Raw genomic sequence first — 14042 nt, forward strand, 5'->3', positions numbered from 1 at the left:
TTTCCATGGAAGATAGTTTACAACTTGAAAAATTAGAAAAAGAACAAATTAAAAATCACCAGATAAAAACTAAATTGAAAATCCTAAAAATTAAAGTAGAAATTAGTAAATTTGAAAGTGAAAAAAGCTATTGAACTAATAAATAAGATGAGAAGCTAGTACTTTGAAAAAAACAAAATAGATAAAGTACTGGTTAACATAAAAAAAGAAAGAAGAGAATCTAATTAATGGTATCAAAGATGAAAAAAAGTTATCTCACCTCTAATGAAGAAGAAATTAAGGTAATTATTAGAAACTATTTTGGCCAATTATATGGCAGTAAATGAGACAATGTAGGTGAAATTGGTGAATATTTACAAAAATATAAATTGCCTAAATTAATGAAAGAGGAAATAGAATATTTAATCCTATCTCAGAAAAAGAAATTGAACAAGCCATCAAGGAACTTCCTAAGAAATCCTCAGGGCCAGATGGATTCAAAAGTGAACTCTATCAAACATATAAACAACTAATTCCAATGCTATACAAATTATTTAACAAAATTAGCAAAGAAGCCTTATCAAATTCTTTTTATGAATCAACTATGGTATTGATTCCAAAACCAGGCAGACCAAAAACAGAGAAAGAAAAATACAGACCAAATTCTTTAGTGAACAAAGATACAAAAAAATCTTAAATAATATACTACCAAAAAGACTAAAGCAAGTTAGGAGGAGGATTATCCACTGTGACCAGGTGGGATTCCTACCAGGAATGCAAGAATGATTTAATATTAAGAAAACCATCCACATAATTGACCATATCAATAATCAAAGCAACAGAAATCACGTTTTCTCAATAGATGCAGAAAAAAGCCTTTGACAAAATACAACACCTATTCCTACTGAAAACACTAGAAATATAGGAATAGAAGGGCCATTCCTCAAAATAATAAACAGTATATTTTTAAAACCATTAGCAAATATTATCTGCAATGTGGACAAGTTAGAAGCCTTCCCAATAAGATCATGAGTGAAGTAAGGATACTGATTATCACCTCTATTATTTAATAATGTACTAGAAATGCTAGAAGTAGCAATTAGAGAAGAAAAAGAAATTCAAGGAATTAAAGTAGGCAAGGAGGAAAATAAACTATCATTCTTTAAGGATGATATGATGATCAACTTAATGAATCCTAGAAAATCAACTAAAAAGCTGTTGGAAATAATCAACAACTTTAGTAAAGTTGCAGGATACAAAAAAAAAAAACCAATCAAATAGATCATTAGCATTACTGTATATTTCCAACAAAATTCAGCAGCAGGAGTTAAAAAGGGAAAAACTATTTAAAATCACTCTAGACAATATAAAATATTTAGGAATATATCTACCAAGATAAACACAGGAATTATGTGAAAGCAACCTCAAAATACTTTTCACACAATTAAAACTAGTTCTAAACAATTGGAAAAATATTAATTGCTTATGGGTAGGATGAGCTAACATAATAAAAATGACAATCCTACCCAAATTAATCTTATTATTCAGGAACATACCTATCAAACTATCAAAAACTTTTTTATAGAATTCAAAAAAAATTATAACAAAGTTCATCTTGAAGAACAAAATATCAAGAATATCAAGGGAAATAATGAAAAAATGTGAAGGATGGGGGCCTAGCAGTACTAGACCTTCAAAGCAGTGGTCTTCAAAACAATATGGTACTGACTAAGAGAAAGAAGGGGAGATCAAGGGAATAGACTAGGGGTAAATGACCTTAGCAAGCCAGTGTTCAATAAACCCAAAGATCTCAGCTTTGGGGTCAAGAACTCATTGTTTGACAAAAAATACTGGGAAATTTGGGAAATAATGTGGTAAAAATTAAGTTTACATTAACATCTTACACCCAATACCAAGATAAATTCAAAATGGGTAAAGGACTTCAATATGTAGAGTGAAATCATAAATTCAGTAAACATAGAATTGCATATGTGCCAGATCTGTGGGAAAGGAAAACATTTGAGACCAAGTAAGAGATAGAGAACATTACAAAATGTAAAATGAATCACTTTGATTATATTAAATTAAAAAGGGTTTGCTCAAATAAAACAATGCAACCAAAATTAGAAAGAAAGCAAAAATTTGGGAAAATATTTTTATAACAACTGTCTGACAAAGGTTTAATTTCCCAAATATGAGGAACTAAGTCAAATTTATCTAAAATCAAATCATTTCCTAATTGATAAATTAACAAGATACATGAATAAGCAGTTTTCACATGCAGAAATCAAAACTGTCAATAAGCACATGAAAAAGGGTTCTGAATCCCTCCTGATTAAAGAAATGCAAATCAAAACATCTCTGAGGTACCACCTTATACCTAGCAGACTTGCCAATGTGGCAACAAAGGATAGTGATAAATTTAGAGGGGATGTGGCAAAATTGGGACACTAATACACTGCTAGTGGGGTTGTGAACTGGTCCAACCATTCTGGAGGGCAATTGGGAATTATGAGCAAAGGGCTTTAAAGGACTGCCTACCCTTTGATCCAGCTACACTACTGCTGGGTTTGTACCCCAAAGAGATAATAAGGAAAAAGATTTGTACAAAAATAATAATAGCTGTGCTCTTTGTTTATGACAAATATTAGAAAATGAAGGGGTCTCCATTGATTGGGGAATGGCTAGACAAATTGTGGTATCTGATGGTGATAGAATATTATTGTGCCAAAAGGAATAATGGACTGGAGGAATTCCATGTGAACAGGGACGACTTCTAGGAATTGTTGCAGAGCTAAAGGAGCAGAACCTGATACATTATGGCACAATGGAATGTAATAGACTTTTCTACTAGCAGCAATTCAATAATCCAGGACAATCCAGAGGATTTTATGAGAAAGAACACTATCCACATCCAGAGAAAGAACTGTGTGAGCAGAAATGCAGAAGAAAAACATATAGTCAATCATGTAGTTTGATGGGTATATGATTAGGGTTTTGATGTTAAAATATCACTCTACTGCTGATATGAATAACATGGAAATAAGTTTTGAACAGTGATACATGCATAACCCAGTGAAATTGCTCGTCAGATCTGGAAGGGGGAGAGTTAAGAGGGATGGAAAAAATCATGAATAATTTAACCATGGAAATCTATTCTAAGTAAAATAAACAAAGATATATATATATATACACACATATAAAATCCCATTAGAACATAACTATATTTACTATAGTATAGACCTTAGCATTTAGATGATTTATAACAACCCCTTCATTTAAGAAACAAAGAGAATGAAATCAAAGAAGCCTGTGAGATCATACATTATTTGTAGAACTTGAAACCAGACCTATTGGTTCTAAATCAATTGGTGTCTCCAGTGCATCTTTGAGGTCAGGGATCCTTAAATTTGGCCCTTCTGAAATACAACATAATTTTATTCTCTGTGCATAGGAGGAAAAAATCCACATCTGGGCTTGTGTGATTCAGATGATCTTATGAAAGGCCCCTACTTTAATATATCTCACTCATAAGTTTATAAAATCCTTGAGGGGTAGACATAATATGCTAATCATCTCTATTCATTGTGTCTAAGACCATATCTTATATCTTGTAAATGTTGATTAAGTAGTTATTACATAGAAGATATGGTCTTAGACACAATGAATAGAGATGACAATATCTTATTGGTGATACATTGTCTTTTGTCATAGTGACTAAAAATTCCAAGAAATAGCTGAATTAAAATAATTATGTCCTTTTAAAAAGACTAATATTTCTGAATCCTTTGAGAATATTTTAATGTGATTTAATATAATCATATTGCCTTTTTCCTAATATCCTGGTGAGAACAGACTAAGGGAGTTTTAATATGAAAGGAGAAAAAAAAGGAAGGGAATACTAAGCAGGAATGCAGGTCTGAGTGGGATGTTGAGGGAAGGATGTTTTAGGTAACCAGGGCACAGTATAAATAAATAGTACACCTGAGTTCACAGGGCAACAAAAGATAGGGGGAAAAGATACAGAAAGAGAACTAAGAGAGTGTCAATTACAAATGTATACATTTTGATCCAGCATATCTCTGCTCTGTGGTGCAGTGAAAGGTGTGATCTCTCTCAGTTCTGAGTGGCAGAAAAAAAAAAATCTGCAATCCTTGGAACTTAATTCATTTCCAGAGGTTCAGGCGTATGGAGCATGGAAAACTTATTCTGCAAACATTTGAGAAAGTCCGAAATCTAAACAATACAAGAAAAATAGGTATATTTTTCCTGAAGAAGAAAATCCCTTATAGGATCTCAATAAGCATCTTTAAGAATATAAAAGTCTATAAAATTGAAGAGGGATTTTTATTTCTGTAGTAGGCTCTAGGAGGGTAGAACTAACAACAATGGGTGAAAATTATATCCATTTGTTTTGGATATAAGAGGGCATGGGGGGAATTCTACAAAGTTAAATACCCTATATTATGGGTCCATGTCAATGATGATTTCTAAGTGGGGTCCATAGGGATCATGGAATCACAGATGAAGGGATAGAAGATACCATGTAAGTCATTATCCTGTGCATTTATTTTGCAGATAAGGAAAGTGAGACACAAAGAGATTATGTGATTTGTCCAGTCATATGTTTTATTGTATTTTTATTTATTTTCATACAAATTTCCCATTTACATTATAACTGATTCAGGTTGCAGTTAAAAGTATAATAACCTACCTGTGACTTTTTTGGAGTTTTTGACACCTTTGGACTAGAGTAGGGATTCTTAATCATTTTTACTGGTAAGGATCCCTTTGGCAGTGTGATGAAATTTAGGAACTCCTGGGAGTATGAAATACATAGCATTACAAAGAAAACCAGCATACTGAAATGGTTATAAAAATATTTTTTTAAAAACATCATGCCAGTCCCCACAATAAGAACCCTTAGTTTAAGGATTAGTATTATTATGTATTTTGGGGAAAGGCACACCCACATTAATGGAATCATTGATCTATTGAAGAAGAATATGCCTAACTTCAAGGTTTTGTATCATCAAGCACTCTATTAATGTCTCTCTGACATCTGACTTCTCCAGATTTGAAAATACATATTTTATAGTTTTTTGGTAGAGAAATCATTCTATATCTGTAATCAGATTTAACAAAATTCAGGAATAGATTGGAATATTGCATATTCTTGTGGTATGAATTTAAAAGATTAATTCAGACTTGTTCTATCTTTTGAACTTTATAGTTAGAGGGTAGAAAAAATTTGGTTAAGGCTTTAATTTAAAGTTTTTCTAAGCAAAATATGAGCCTTTGCAGGTGATCCTCCAGGATATGTATGACACTGGTATTTAGAACTTATCATTGCTACTTAGATGTTCTTTAATAGTAAATATTTTCTGAACATTTTAACAAAACTAAATCACAAAAAATAGAGAAGACAAAAATGAAGAATCAAGGGGAAGAATTCATAGGGAAAACAGAAGGCAGTCAATAAAAGGGGCAGGGGATTAATGAGATAAAGCAATGGTAAATTTTCATAGTAAAAGAAAAAAATCATTAGAACAGTGAGAGTGCTTTCCTGCCATGAAATCATGTCATATCTTCTGCCTAGCATCTCCCCAGGGGACCATTAATGATGTTGCAGAGAAGAGAGGGCAAACTCAAATTACCAGCTATACATGGTAAATGTGCACATTAACTAGAGAAGTGTGGAATTTTATCCTGTAAATATAGACATGGTAGCTTAATTGGCAGGCATGTGTTTTTACTGGATTCATTTTATTAATCAGCCATTGTTACCATAGACAATGTCTGCCAAAACCAGATATAAAACACCATTTTCTCTAGATTAAGACAGTTTAAATTAACACTTTCCTTTTTGTACTTATCAGAGAAATAAACCTTGATATTAGAACAACTCTGAATGATAGCTTTATGTCAAAGTGAAATGATTCACACAAAAATAATTCAGTCAAGGATTTTTAAAATGTAGCAAAAACAAATGCTTTTATTGCTGTGAGGATTAATTTTGTGTTCAGTCCTTCACTCTTTGACTTACCCACAGAGTATATCTACTTCTTCCTCTTTATAGGAAAATAATAAAATAATTACTTAGTAGTCAGAATATTATGAAAATGTTTAGACAGATATGCAGTTAGATGATTGAATGGATAGATAGAATTTAGAGCATTTATTAAATGCTTATTATAGATTAGAGACTACTGGGTGGTAGACTGGGGAGAAGCAGGAGTTGGGTCCATAGGGTTTGCATAGTTTCAAATGTTGGGCAGGATGTGATAAGAGGCTTAGGTGTCAAGGAGGTAAAATATGAAATTCACGTATCACCCAAATCCCAGAGGCAGAATCTGAAGTTGTAGGGAATGAGGGAGAGGATGTTAAGAAGATGATGGCTTAGATTCAGGAAATATGGTGGCCACATGGTATAACAAATGGTACAATGGCACCATTGCATCCCTATTGCTGGAAGTTATGCACCTCTTAATACAATCTAAGTTCACCTTAGCCTTTTTATCTGTTCCATAGTGCTGATTCATATTGAATTACCACTTCACCAAAATCTCTGCATCATTTGTTTTAGGACAGTTATGGGATAATCATGCCTTCCTATCTTATACCTCTGATGATGACTTTGCATCCCCAAGTTTAAGATTTTACATTTCTCTCTGTTGGATTTTATCTTACTATATTTAATCTGCTATTCTAAAGTGTAAAAATCATTCTGAACCATTACTCCATAGTCTATTATTAGCTCTGCTTATTAACTATAGGTCAAATGAAAATTTAATGAGCATACCATCAATGTTTATATTCAAGACACTAAAAAATGTTAACCAGAACATCCTAATACAGATTCCATGGATTACTAAATGGAGGTAGCCTGTCTCCTCTAAAATTACTCTTTAAAAGCAACTATCCAGTGAGTTAGTAATACAATTGATTATACTTTTGTCTAATTCATATCTTTTCATATTCTCCACAATGATTATATGAGGTACTTTATCAAAATCTTCTAAATTTGAAGTAAACTAAATCCATAGCATTCTCCTAATCTGGTAGCTCTATAATCATGTCAAAAAAGTGAATGTTTTCCAGTACAACCTATTCTTTAAGGATGAATTCTGCCTTTTTGTAATCACAATTTCCATTTCCATGTAATCATCAACCATTTCTTTAATAACTCATTTTGTAATTTTTTCCTGACATCAGAGATTAGCACACTGATCCATAGTTTAGATATTCTCTACCCTTACTTTGTCTTCTTTTCTGGTCATTTGTATTATTTGATTTGATTTGCAAATTAGTAATAATATTTGCCTTACTTCAATCTTGTGGTGTCTCTACATTTTCCAAGTTTTTCAAATATCATTGACAATAGTTTATTACCTATATCTGCCATTCTTTGCTGTAAATGAGGCTGTAATTCATATAAGCCAGTTATTTGGATTCATGAAGAGTGATCTCATTTTCTCCTTATTTAATTTTAATATCAACTCTGTTATTCAATTTTGTTCTATTATTTTGAGTATAGATGTTATTCACCTTTGTAGAGAAAAAAACTCATTAAGATTTGAGAAATTGTGTTATTTTTTCTATTATCAACATCCCATTTAGTGTTAAGTAAAGGCCCTATGTCTTTTTGTAATCCTTCTTATACTTCCAATTTAGCTTAAATAATATTTTGTAATATCTCTATTTCTTCTAAGGAAAAAACAAACTTTTCTCCATCCTCATTGAATTTGTTTCCTTTTGTGTCATTAAATGTTCATTCTTTTTTTAAAAAAATCCTTACCTTCCATCTTATAATCAATACTATGTTTTGGTTCCGGGGCAAAAGAGCTGTAAGGACCAGGCAGTGGGAAATAAATGACTTACCCAGGTACACATAGCTACGAAGTATCTGAATCCAGATTTGAACCCAGGACTCCCCATCTCCAGGCCTGGTTCTGAACCTACTGAATAACCAACTATCCCTAATGATTCATCCTTGAGAATCTCTCATCATTTTTATCCTGTTTTTATTGAAATATTTTACTTCATGGGACCTCACCTCTTTTCTACAAATCTTTGAAAATCAGCTTTCCCTGAATCTAATGTAACATCAAGTTCTGCCCATATTTCCTCACCTGTATCACGAATTCTAAGATGTAATAATCATTTCCCTTAATGTCCCCATAATTTCCACCATTGGACCAGATTCTCCTTATTAGTAGAAATCTCATCTAGAACCTATTTTTCTTTTGTTGATTCTTCTACAACTTGAAGTATGAAGTTACCACTAAAATAAAGGGAGAGACAAAGAAAAAAAGACAGAGCCTGAGAAAGAGAGAAAGAGTGAGACAGAAATTGGAAGACCTATTCATAACTGGTTTCTGATCACTATTATAACTGAGTCTGTGAAAGATTGTGAAATCTGTTTTCTGAAATCTGTTTTATCAGTTTTCTCATGTTTAAATAGTCTCCAGCCTAGTAATGAGAAAATCATTGTTTTACCCCCTTTTAAGGCTCTTTATTCAAATAAACATCATCCTTCCCTACTCTGTCTAGGATTTCCTCATATGAATTATAAATATAGAATGATATATCCCCTCATTTTAGCTATCTTATTTTTATATGTCCACCAAAAGCCATTATCCTATCATCAGTATCAATTAAGTCAAAAAACTTCTATGAACCTCCATTTCTCTATTTGAAAAATATATCTGTTGGACTATATGACCTATAATGTTCCCATTTTGCTCTAAATTGATTATGATACCATTTTGGACTCTGAAAAATTGGACGGCCCAAGGGCATGTGGCCCCACTTTGATTTTTCTGCTTTGGTTCTTGACATATGCTGATTGTTTCTGGTCATGCAGTTCCCTCAATGAATTCTCCCTTAATCCTCTCTAATATCCCCACAATACACATACATATCTGCATTTAAAATTGAACAACATAACCTTAGCTTTCAAATGATAAGACTTGAGAGGAATATCTATTCTTTAAATATATTTCTACTTGATGCTCTAGCACAATGATTTTAACTCTTCCATATTCCATATATAAATGTATGTATATTTGTTTTGGTGGTTGCCTCAATTGTTCCCTCAAATAATGAATATTCTCAGGAAGCCCTTTCTGCTAATAGGCAAAAGGTCCTCCAAGGCTAAGCCCCTTAGTCATAGTCTGCTGGGATTAACAATATTTTGGGGTTTTTTCTCCTCTAAGAATTGTATAAAAGAACTTATCCATGAAGAAAGGAACAGCAGTAAAGTATGAAGACAAAAGCAGTAGATTTGGTGATAGAATGTCTAGATTCAAAGTCTGACTGATGCTGTCTAGTCATGTGGCCTTGAGAAAATTTTTGCATCTTTGTGAATTTCAGTTTTTCATCTCTAGAAAGCTGACTACAATAGATACATTATATATCTCACAAAGTTACTGTAATGAAATCATTTTAAAATATAAAAATATTATAGATATATGAATTATTAATAACCTAAGGATCAACTGGATAGTCTATTTGAAAATTTTTAAATCTTAAACTGCTATTAATCAAACAAATAAAACATATGAATTGAATATCAACTACATTTTCCAATAATCATGTTAATCTTGAGAGATACAAATATAAATATGAGATAGGTCCTTTCCACAAGGAATTTATTTTCTTCTATTTAAACCCAGGTCATTATATCAGTTGTTATTACTTCTGACCATAAGATACCTGGCTCTTTCTAGTATTGATCCTGAAGTTTGTCCACACTATGCCCTCTCTGTTGTTTTTGGTATATATTTGCCTCTAGAATATATTATTGTTCCAAGCAACAATGTAGGACAGAGGAAAGAATGGTGGACCAAATTAGCATTTATTAAGCTCTTACTATGAACCAGTCCCTATGCCAAGTTTTGGGAATAGAAATATAAGGAAAAAGAAATATAGTTTCTGCTCTTGAGGAGCTTACATTATAATGAGGGAAGACAGCACATAAAAGGAAACTGAAAAGGATTTTCTTTTGTTTTAATAAGGTTAGAGATAAAGGTATCTCATGAGAGAGCAAGATAGAAAAAGTTCAGAAAAATTGGTAGTGCAGTTTGAGGGATGATGAAGACATAGTTGGCAAAGGCAACCCACTTAAAACACACATTCTAGGAGGAGCTAGTCCATTCTTTCTTCATATACCCATATATAGGGCATATATATGCTTAGGAAACACATTCTTTTCATTTCCTTCTAATTAGAGGGCAGGGGTGACTAAAGCGTGAATTAGCAGTGATGAGAACTACCATGGAAGTCATAGATTTTGAGTTAGAACTAAACTCAGAAGCCATCTAATTCAACCCTCTTGATTTACAATTGAGGAAACTGCAGTGCAAGGATTTGCTTCAACTTACCCAAGATCACAAAAAGAATAAATATCATTAATAGGTTTTAAATGTAGATCCTCTGACCCAAAGTAGATACTTTTCCTCAATGAATCACTTTGTCCTTAGAAATACAAAACTTTTATCAGAGGTAAAATATCATTGCTAAAAGAAGTAATATAATAAGACAGAGTAACCTGAGTTGCTGTGATGGAGGCATAAAGAAGACATCTTATTTATTAACTTAGTTATTTAGAAGAGAAAGGTAGTTTGGTCATCATTGGCAAAAAGAGCTGTAATCAGCAGCATTCACAATAGCATACACAGAGGTGATTATTAATGCTCATTAATAATTATTAAAGGGCTGTTATTATTAGTATAGAGATGCAAGTTAATCATGGCTGAATATGTTATATCTTTCTAAATTATCAAAGTGAGTAATGATAAAGTTTTGCCATCTCTTATTTATAATAGATGGCTTCCCCAGTAACATCTTCCATTAATGACTTCCCAACATGTGATTTTCTTGAGAGGCAGAACAATATTTTGTTTTTCTGTACTTAGCTTAGAGCTTAGCACATAACTTAAAAAGTGATTTTTGACTTGATTTTACTTAATACAAACCTAGTGTTCATAGAAAAGAATATTGTGGAATCAGGCTGTAGATCTGGAGAGTTTATGAAAAGCCTTAAATTCTAGAAAAAGAGTTTGTATTTTTCCTATCAGTAATCATAAGTTTCCTCATATGGTTGAGCAGAAGAATGACAATATTGTATATATATACATGAGGAAGATCCTTTACAATTATTTGATCATCTGAGAAGAAATTATAGGAAGATCTTAATTATAACAATCTTTATATTTTTTATTGAAAACCAGAAGATAAAAGCAATACAAATTAATTAATTTTCATTAAAATAAAGTAAACTAATGATTCACAGGTTCAGTTCTCCTTAGTGTAGCAAATGAAAATGTTGATTTCATTATGTTCAATAGTAAGGAGAAATAAGAAATATAAATAAATGGGGTATGTTCATCTTGTACTATGTTTTAATAATGACTATCAGAAAATATGACAATAATTATATTTTATCCAATAACACCTATTACCAAGGATAAAGGTATAAAGAAATTAGCAGTCTCTGGGGGAGTCTGAATCAGTAGGGGGAGATTTTGGAAATCCCAGCTGATGGGCCACCCTTCTACCTTGGAAGAACTGAAACTTTCAGAAACTCAGAACTAGATCTAAGTGTAGCAGCAAGGAAAAACTGAAGTGTAAGAGAGTGCCACCTCTACACTGAGAGCAGAGTCCACCTTTAAATTAAAAATAAAAAGTTGAGAAAAAAGCTAGTAAATGAGCAAACATTAAAAGAAAACACTTAATGTTTGAAAATTATCATGGAGACAAAAAAGAACAAGGCACATACTCAGAAGGGCACAGTGAGAACAAAGCAACTACAAGCAAATATTCAAAGAAAAATGGGAATTGGTCTCAAGCTCCAAAATAGCTCAAAAAGGATTTCAATAATCAAATAAAAGAGGGAGAAGAAAAATGGGGAAGAGAAATGCAAATAAGGTTTAAAAACCACCTTAAAAAGCAGAACTGGTTAAATGGAAAAAGAGGCACAAAATCCTAGGAAGGAAAGAATTACTTAAAAAATATAATTGGCTAAATATGAAAAAAGAGATTCAAAAGTTCATGGAAGAAAAAAATTCTTAAAAAATATAATTCAGCCAGTAGAAGCTAATGACTTCATGAGACATCAAGAAACAATAAAACAAAATGAAAAAAAGAAAAATATGAGAAAATATGAAATATCTCTTTGGAAAAAAAATAACAAATGACCTGGAAAAGCATTGGACTAACTGGAAGTCAGGACAAAAAAATAAAAGCCTAGAGAGTATATTACAATAAATTCTGAAAGAAGGCAGTCCTGATATTCTTGAACTAGAGGGTAAAATAAAAATGGAAAGGATCCAAGGACCACTTCCTAAAAGAAATCACCAAAAGACAACTCCCAGGAATAATATAGACAAATTAAAGTGCTTCTATACCAAGGAGAAAATATTGCAAGGAGCCAAAAAAATTCAAACACATGGAGTCATAGTCAGGATTACACAAGACTTAGCAGTTTCTACATTAAAAGATCAGAAGGCTTTGAATATAATATTCCAGAAGGCAAAGGAACTAGGAACATAACCAAGAATTACCTAACAAGGAAAAAATGAGCATATTTTTAGAGGGGAAATGGTCATTTAATAAAAAAGAAGTTTTCCAAGTATTCCTGATGAAACAACCAGATCTAAACACAAAATGCGATGTTGCAATACCAAACTCAAGAGAAATATATAAACAAAAAAGAGAAACAAGAAGGAGAAAACTTAAGAGATTCAATAAGGTCAAACCATGTATAACTCTTAAAATGTTTATCATTATTACAGATATTGGATGTAGTATACATTCAGGACAATTCAGAGGAACTTATGAGAAAGAATGTTATCCACATCCAGAGAAAGAACTATGGGAGTAGAAATGCAGAAGAAAAATATATGATCAATCACGTGCTTTGATAGGAATATGATTGAGGTTTTGGCATTAAAAGATCACTCTAATCCAAATATGGATAATATGTAAATAGGTTTTGAACAATTATACATATATCATTCCCAATGGAATGGCTTGTCATCTCCAAGAGGGGATAGGGAAGAGGGGTGGGAAAAATCATGAATTATATAAGCATGAAAAAATATTCTAAATAAATAAATTATTTAAAAAGAAGAAGTTTACATAGAAAGTGTAGAAGTAAGTTGATTAGGATGATACAAGATTTATACTAAGAGAAAAAGTAAGGGAGGGGTTGAATGGTGTAAATTAACTCAAAAAGTATTACACACACACACAAAAGAAAAAATCTTTTATGATGGAGAAGATGAGGGTGGTAATGGGCAATGTTTAAATTTACCCTCATTGGAGTTGGCTCAAAGAGGGAATAGCAACCATACTCATTTGGGTATAGAATCCTATCTTACTCTACAGAGAAGTATGAGGATAATAAGTCAAGAAGGGTTAATAAAAGAGAGGGAGAATTGAGGGGATGATTTAAAGCAAAACACTTCAGAGGAGGGTCAGACTGAAAGGAGAGAGAAAGAAGAGGATCGAAAGAGAAAACTCAAATGAAGAAGAATATGCAATTGGTAATCATATTTGTGTATGTGAAAGGGATGAACCAGAAACAGATAGCAGAGTGGATTAAAACCAGCATTCTCTGATATGTTATTTACAAGAATCATATTTGAGGCAGGGAGATACACATAGAGTAAAGGGAAAAGGCTGAGGCAGAATCTATTGTGTTCCATCTAAAGGGCCCCCTGCTCAATCCCCAATCTCAGGTACTCCAAACATAGTCCATTGCAACTTTGCAACTGCACCTGAAAGCAGCCAGTCTGCCTCCCCCTGTTGGCAACAACCAGAGATTCTATTCTCTTGGGATTGGTCACAGCAGATGGGGGCCCGATCCCTTAGCAAACACACCAGTGAGTACTGCTTTCTCATTCTTCCTCATCTACCACCACAGTCCCATACAGGTGTCCAGCCTGTGTTACTCAGGCCTATAAAGTACCATGTTTGTTAAAAATGAGGCTTGAGTTGCTATCCTTCAGGCCCACTTCCCACTGATTCAAATCTGTATACTCTTTAAGTTCCCAGCT

The sequence above is a fragment of the Gracilinanus agilis genome, chromosome 1, assembly GCF_016433145.1.
Source record: "Gracilinanus agilis isolate LMUSP501 chromosome 1, AgileGrace, whole genome shotgun sequence".
Taxonomy (NCBI): domain Eukaryota; kingdom Metazoa; phylum Chordata; class Mammalia; order Didelphimorphia; family Didelphidae; genus Gracilinanus; species Gracilinanus agilis.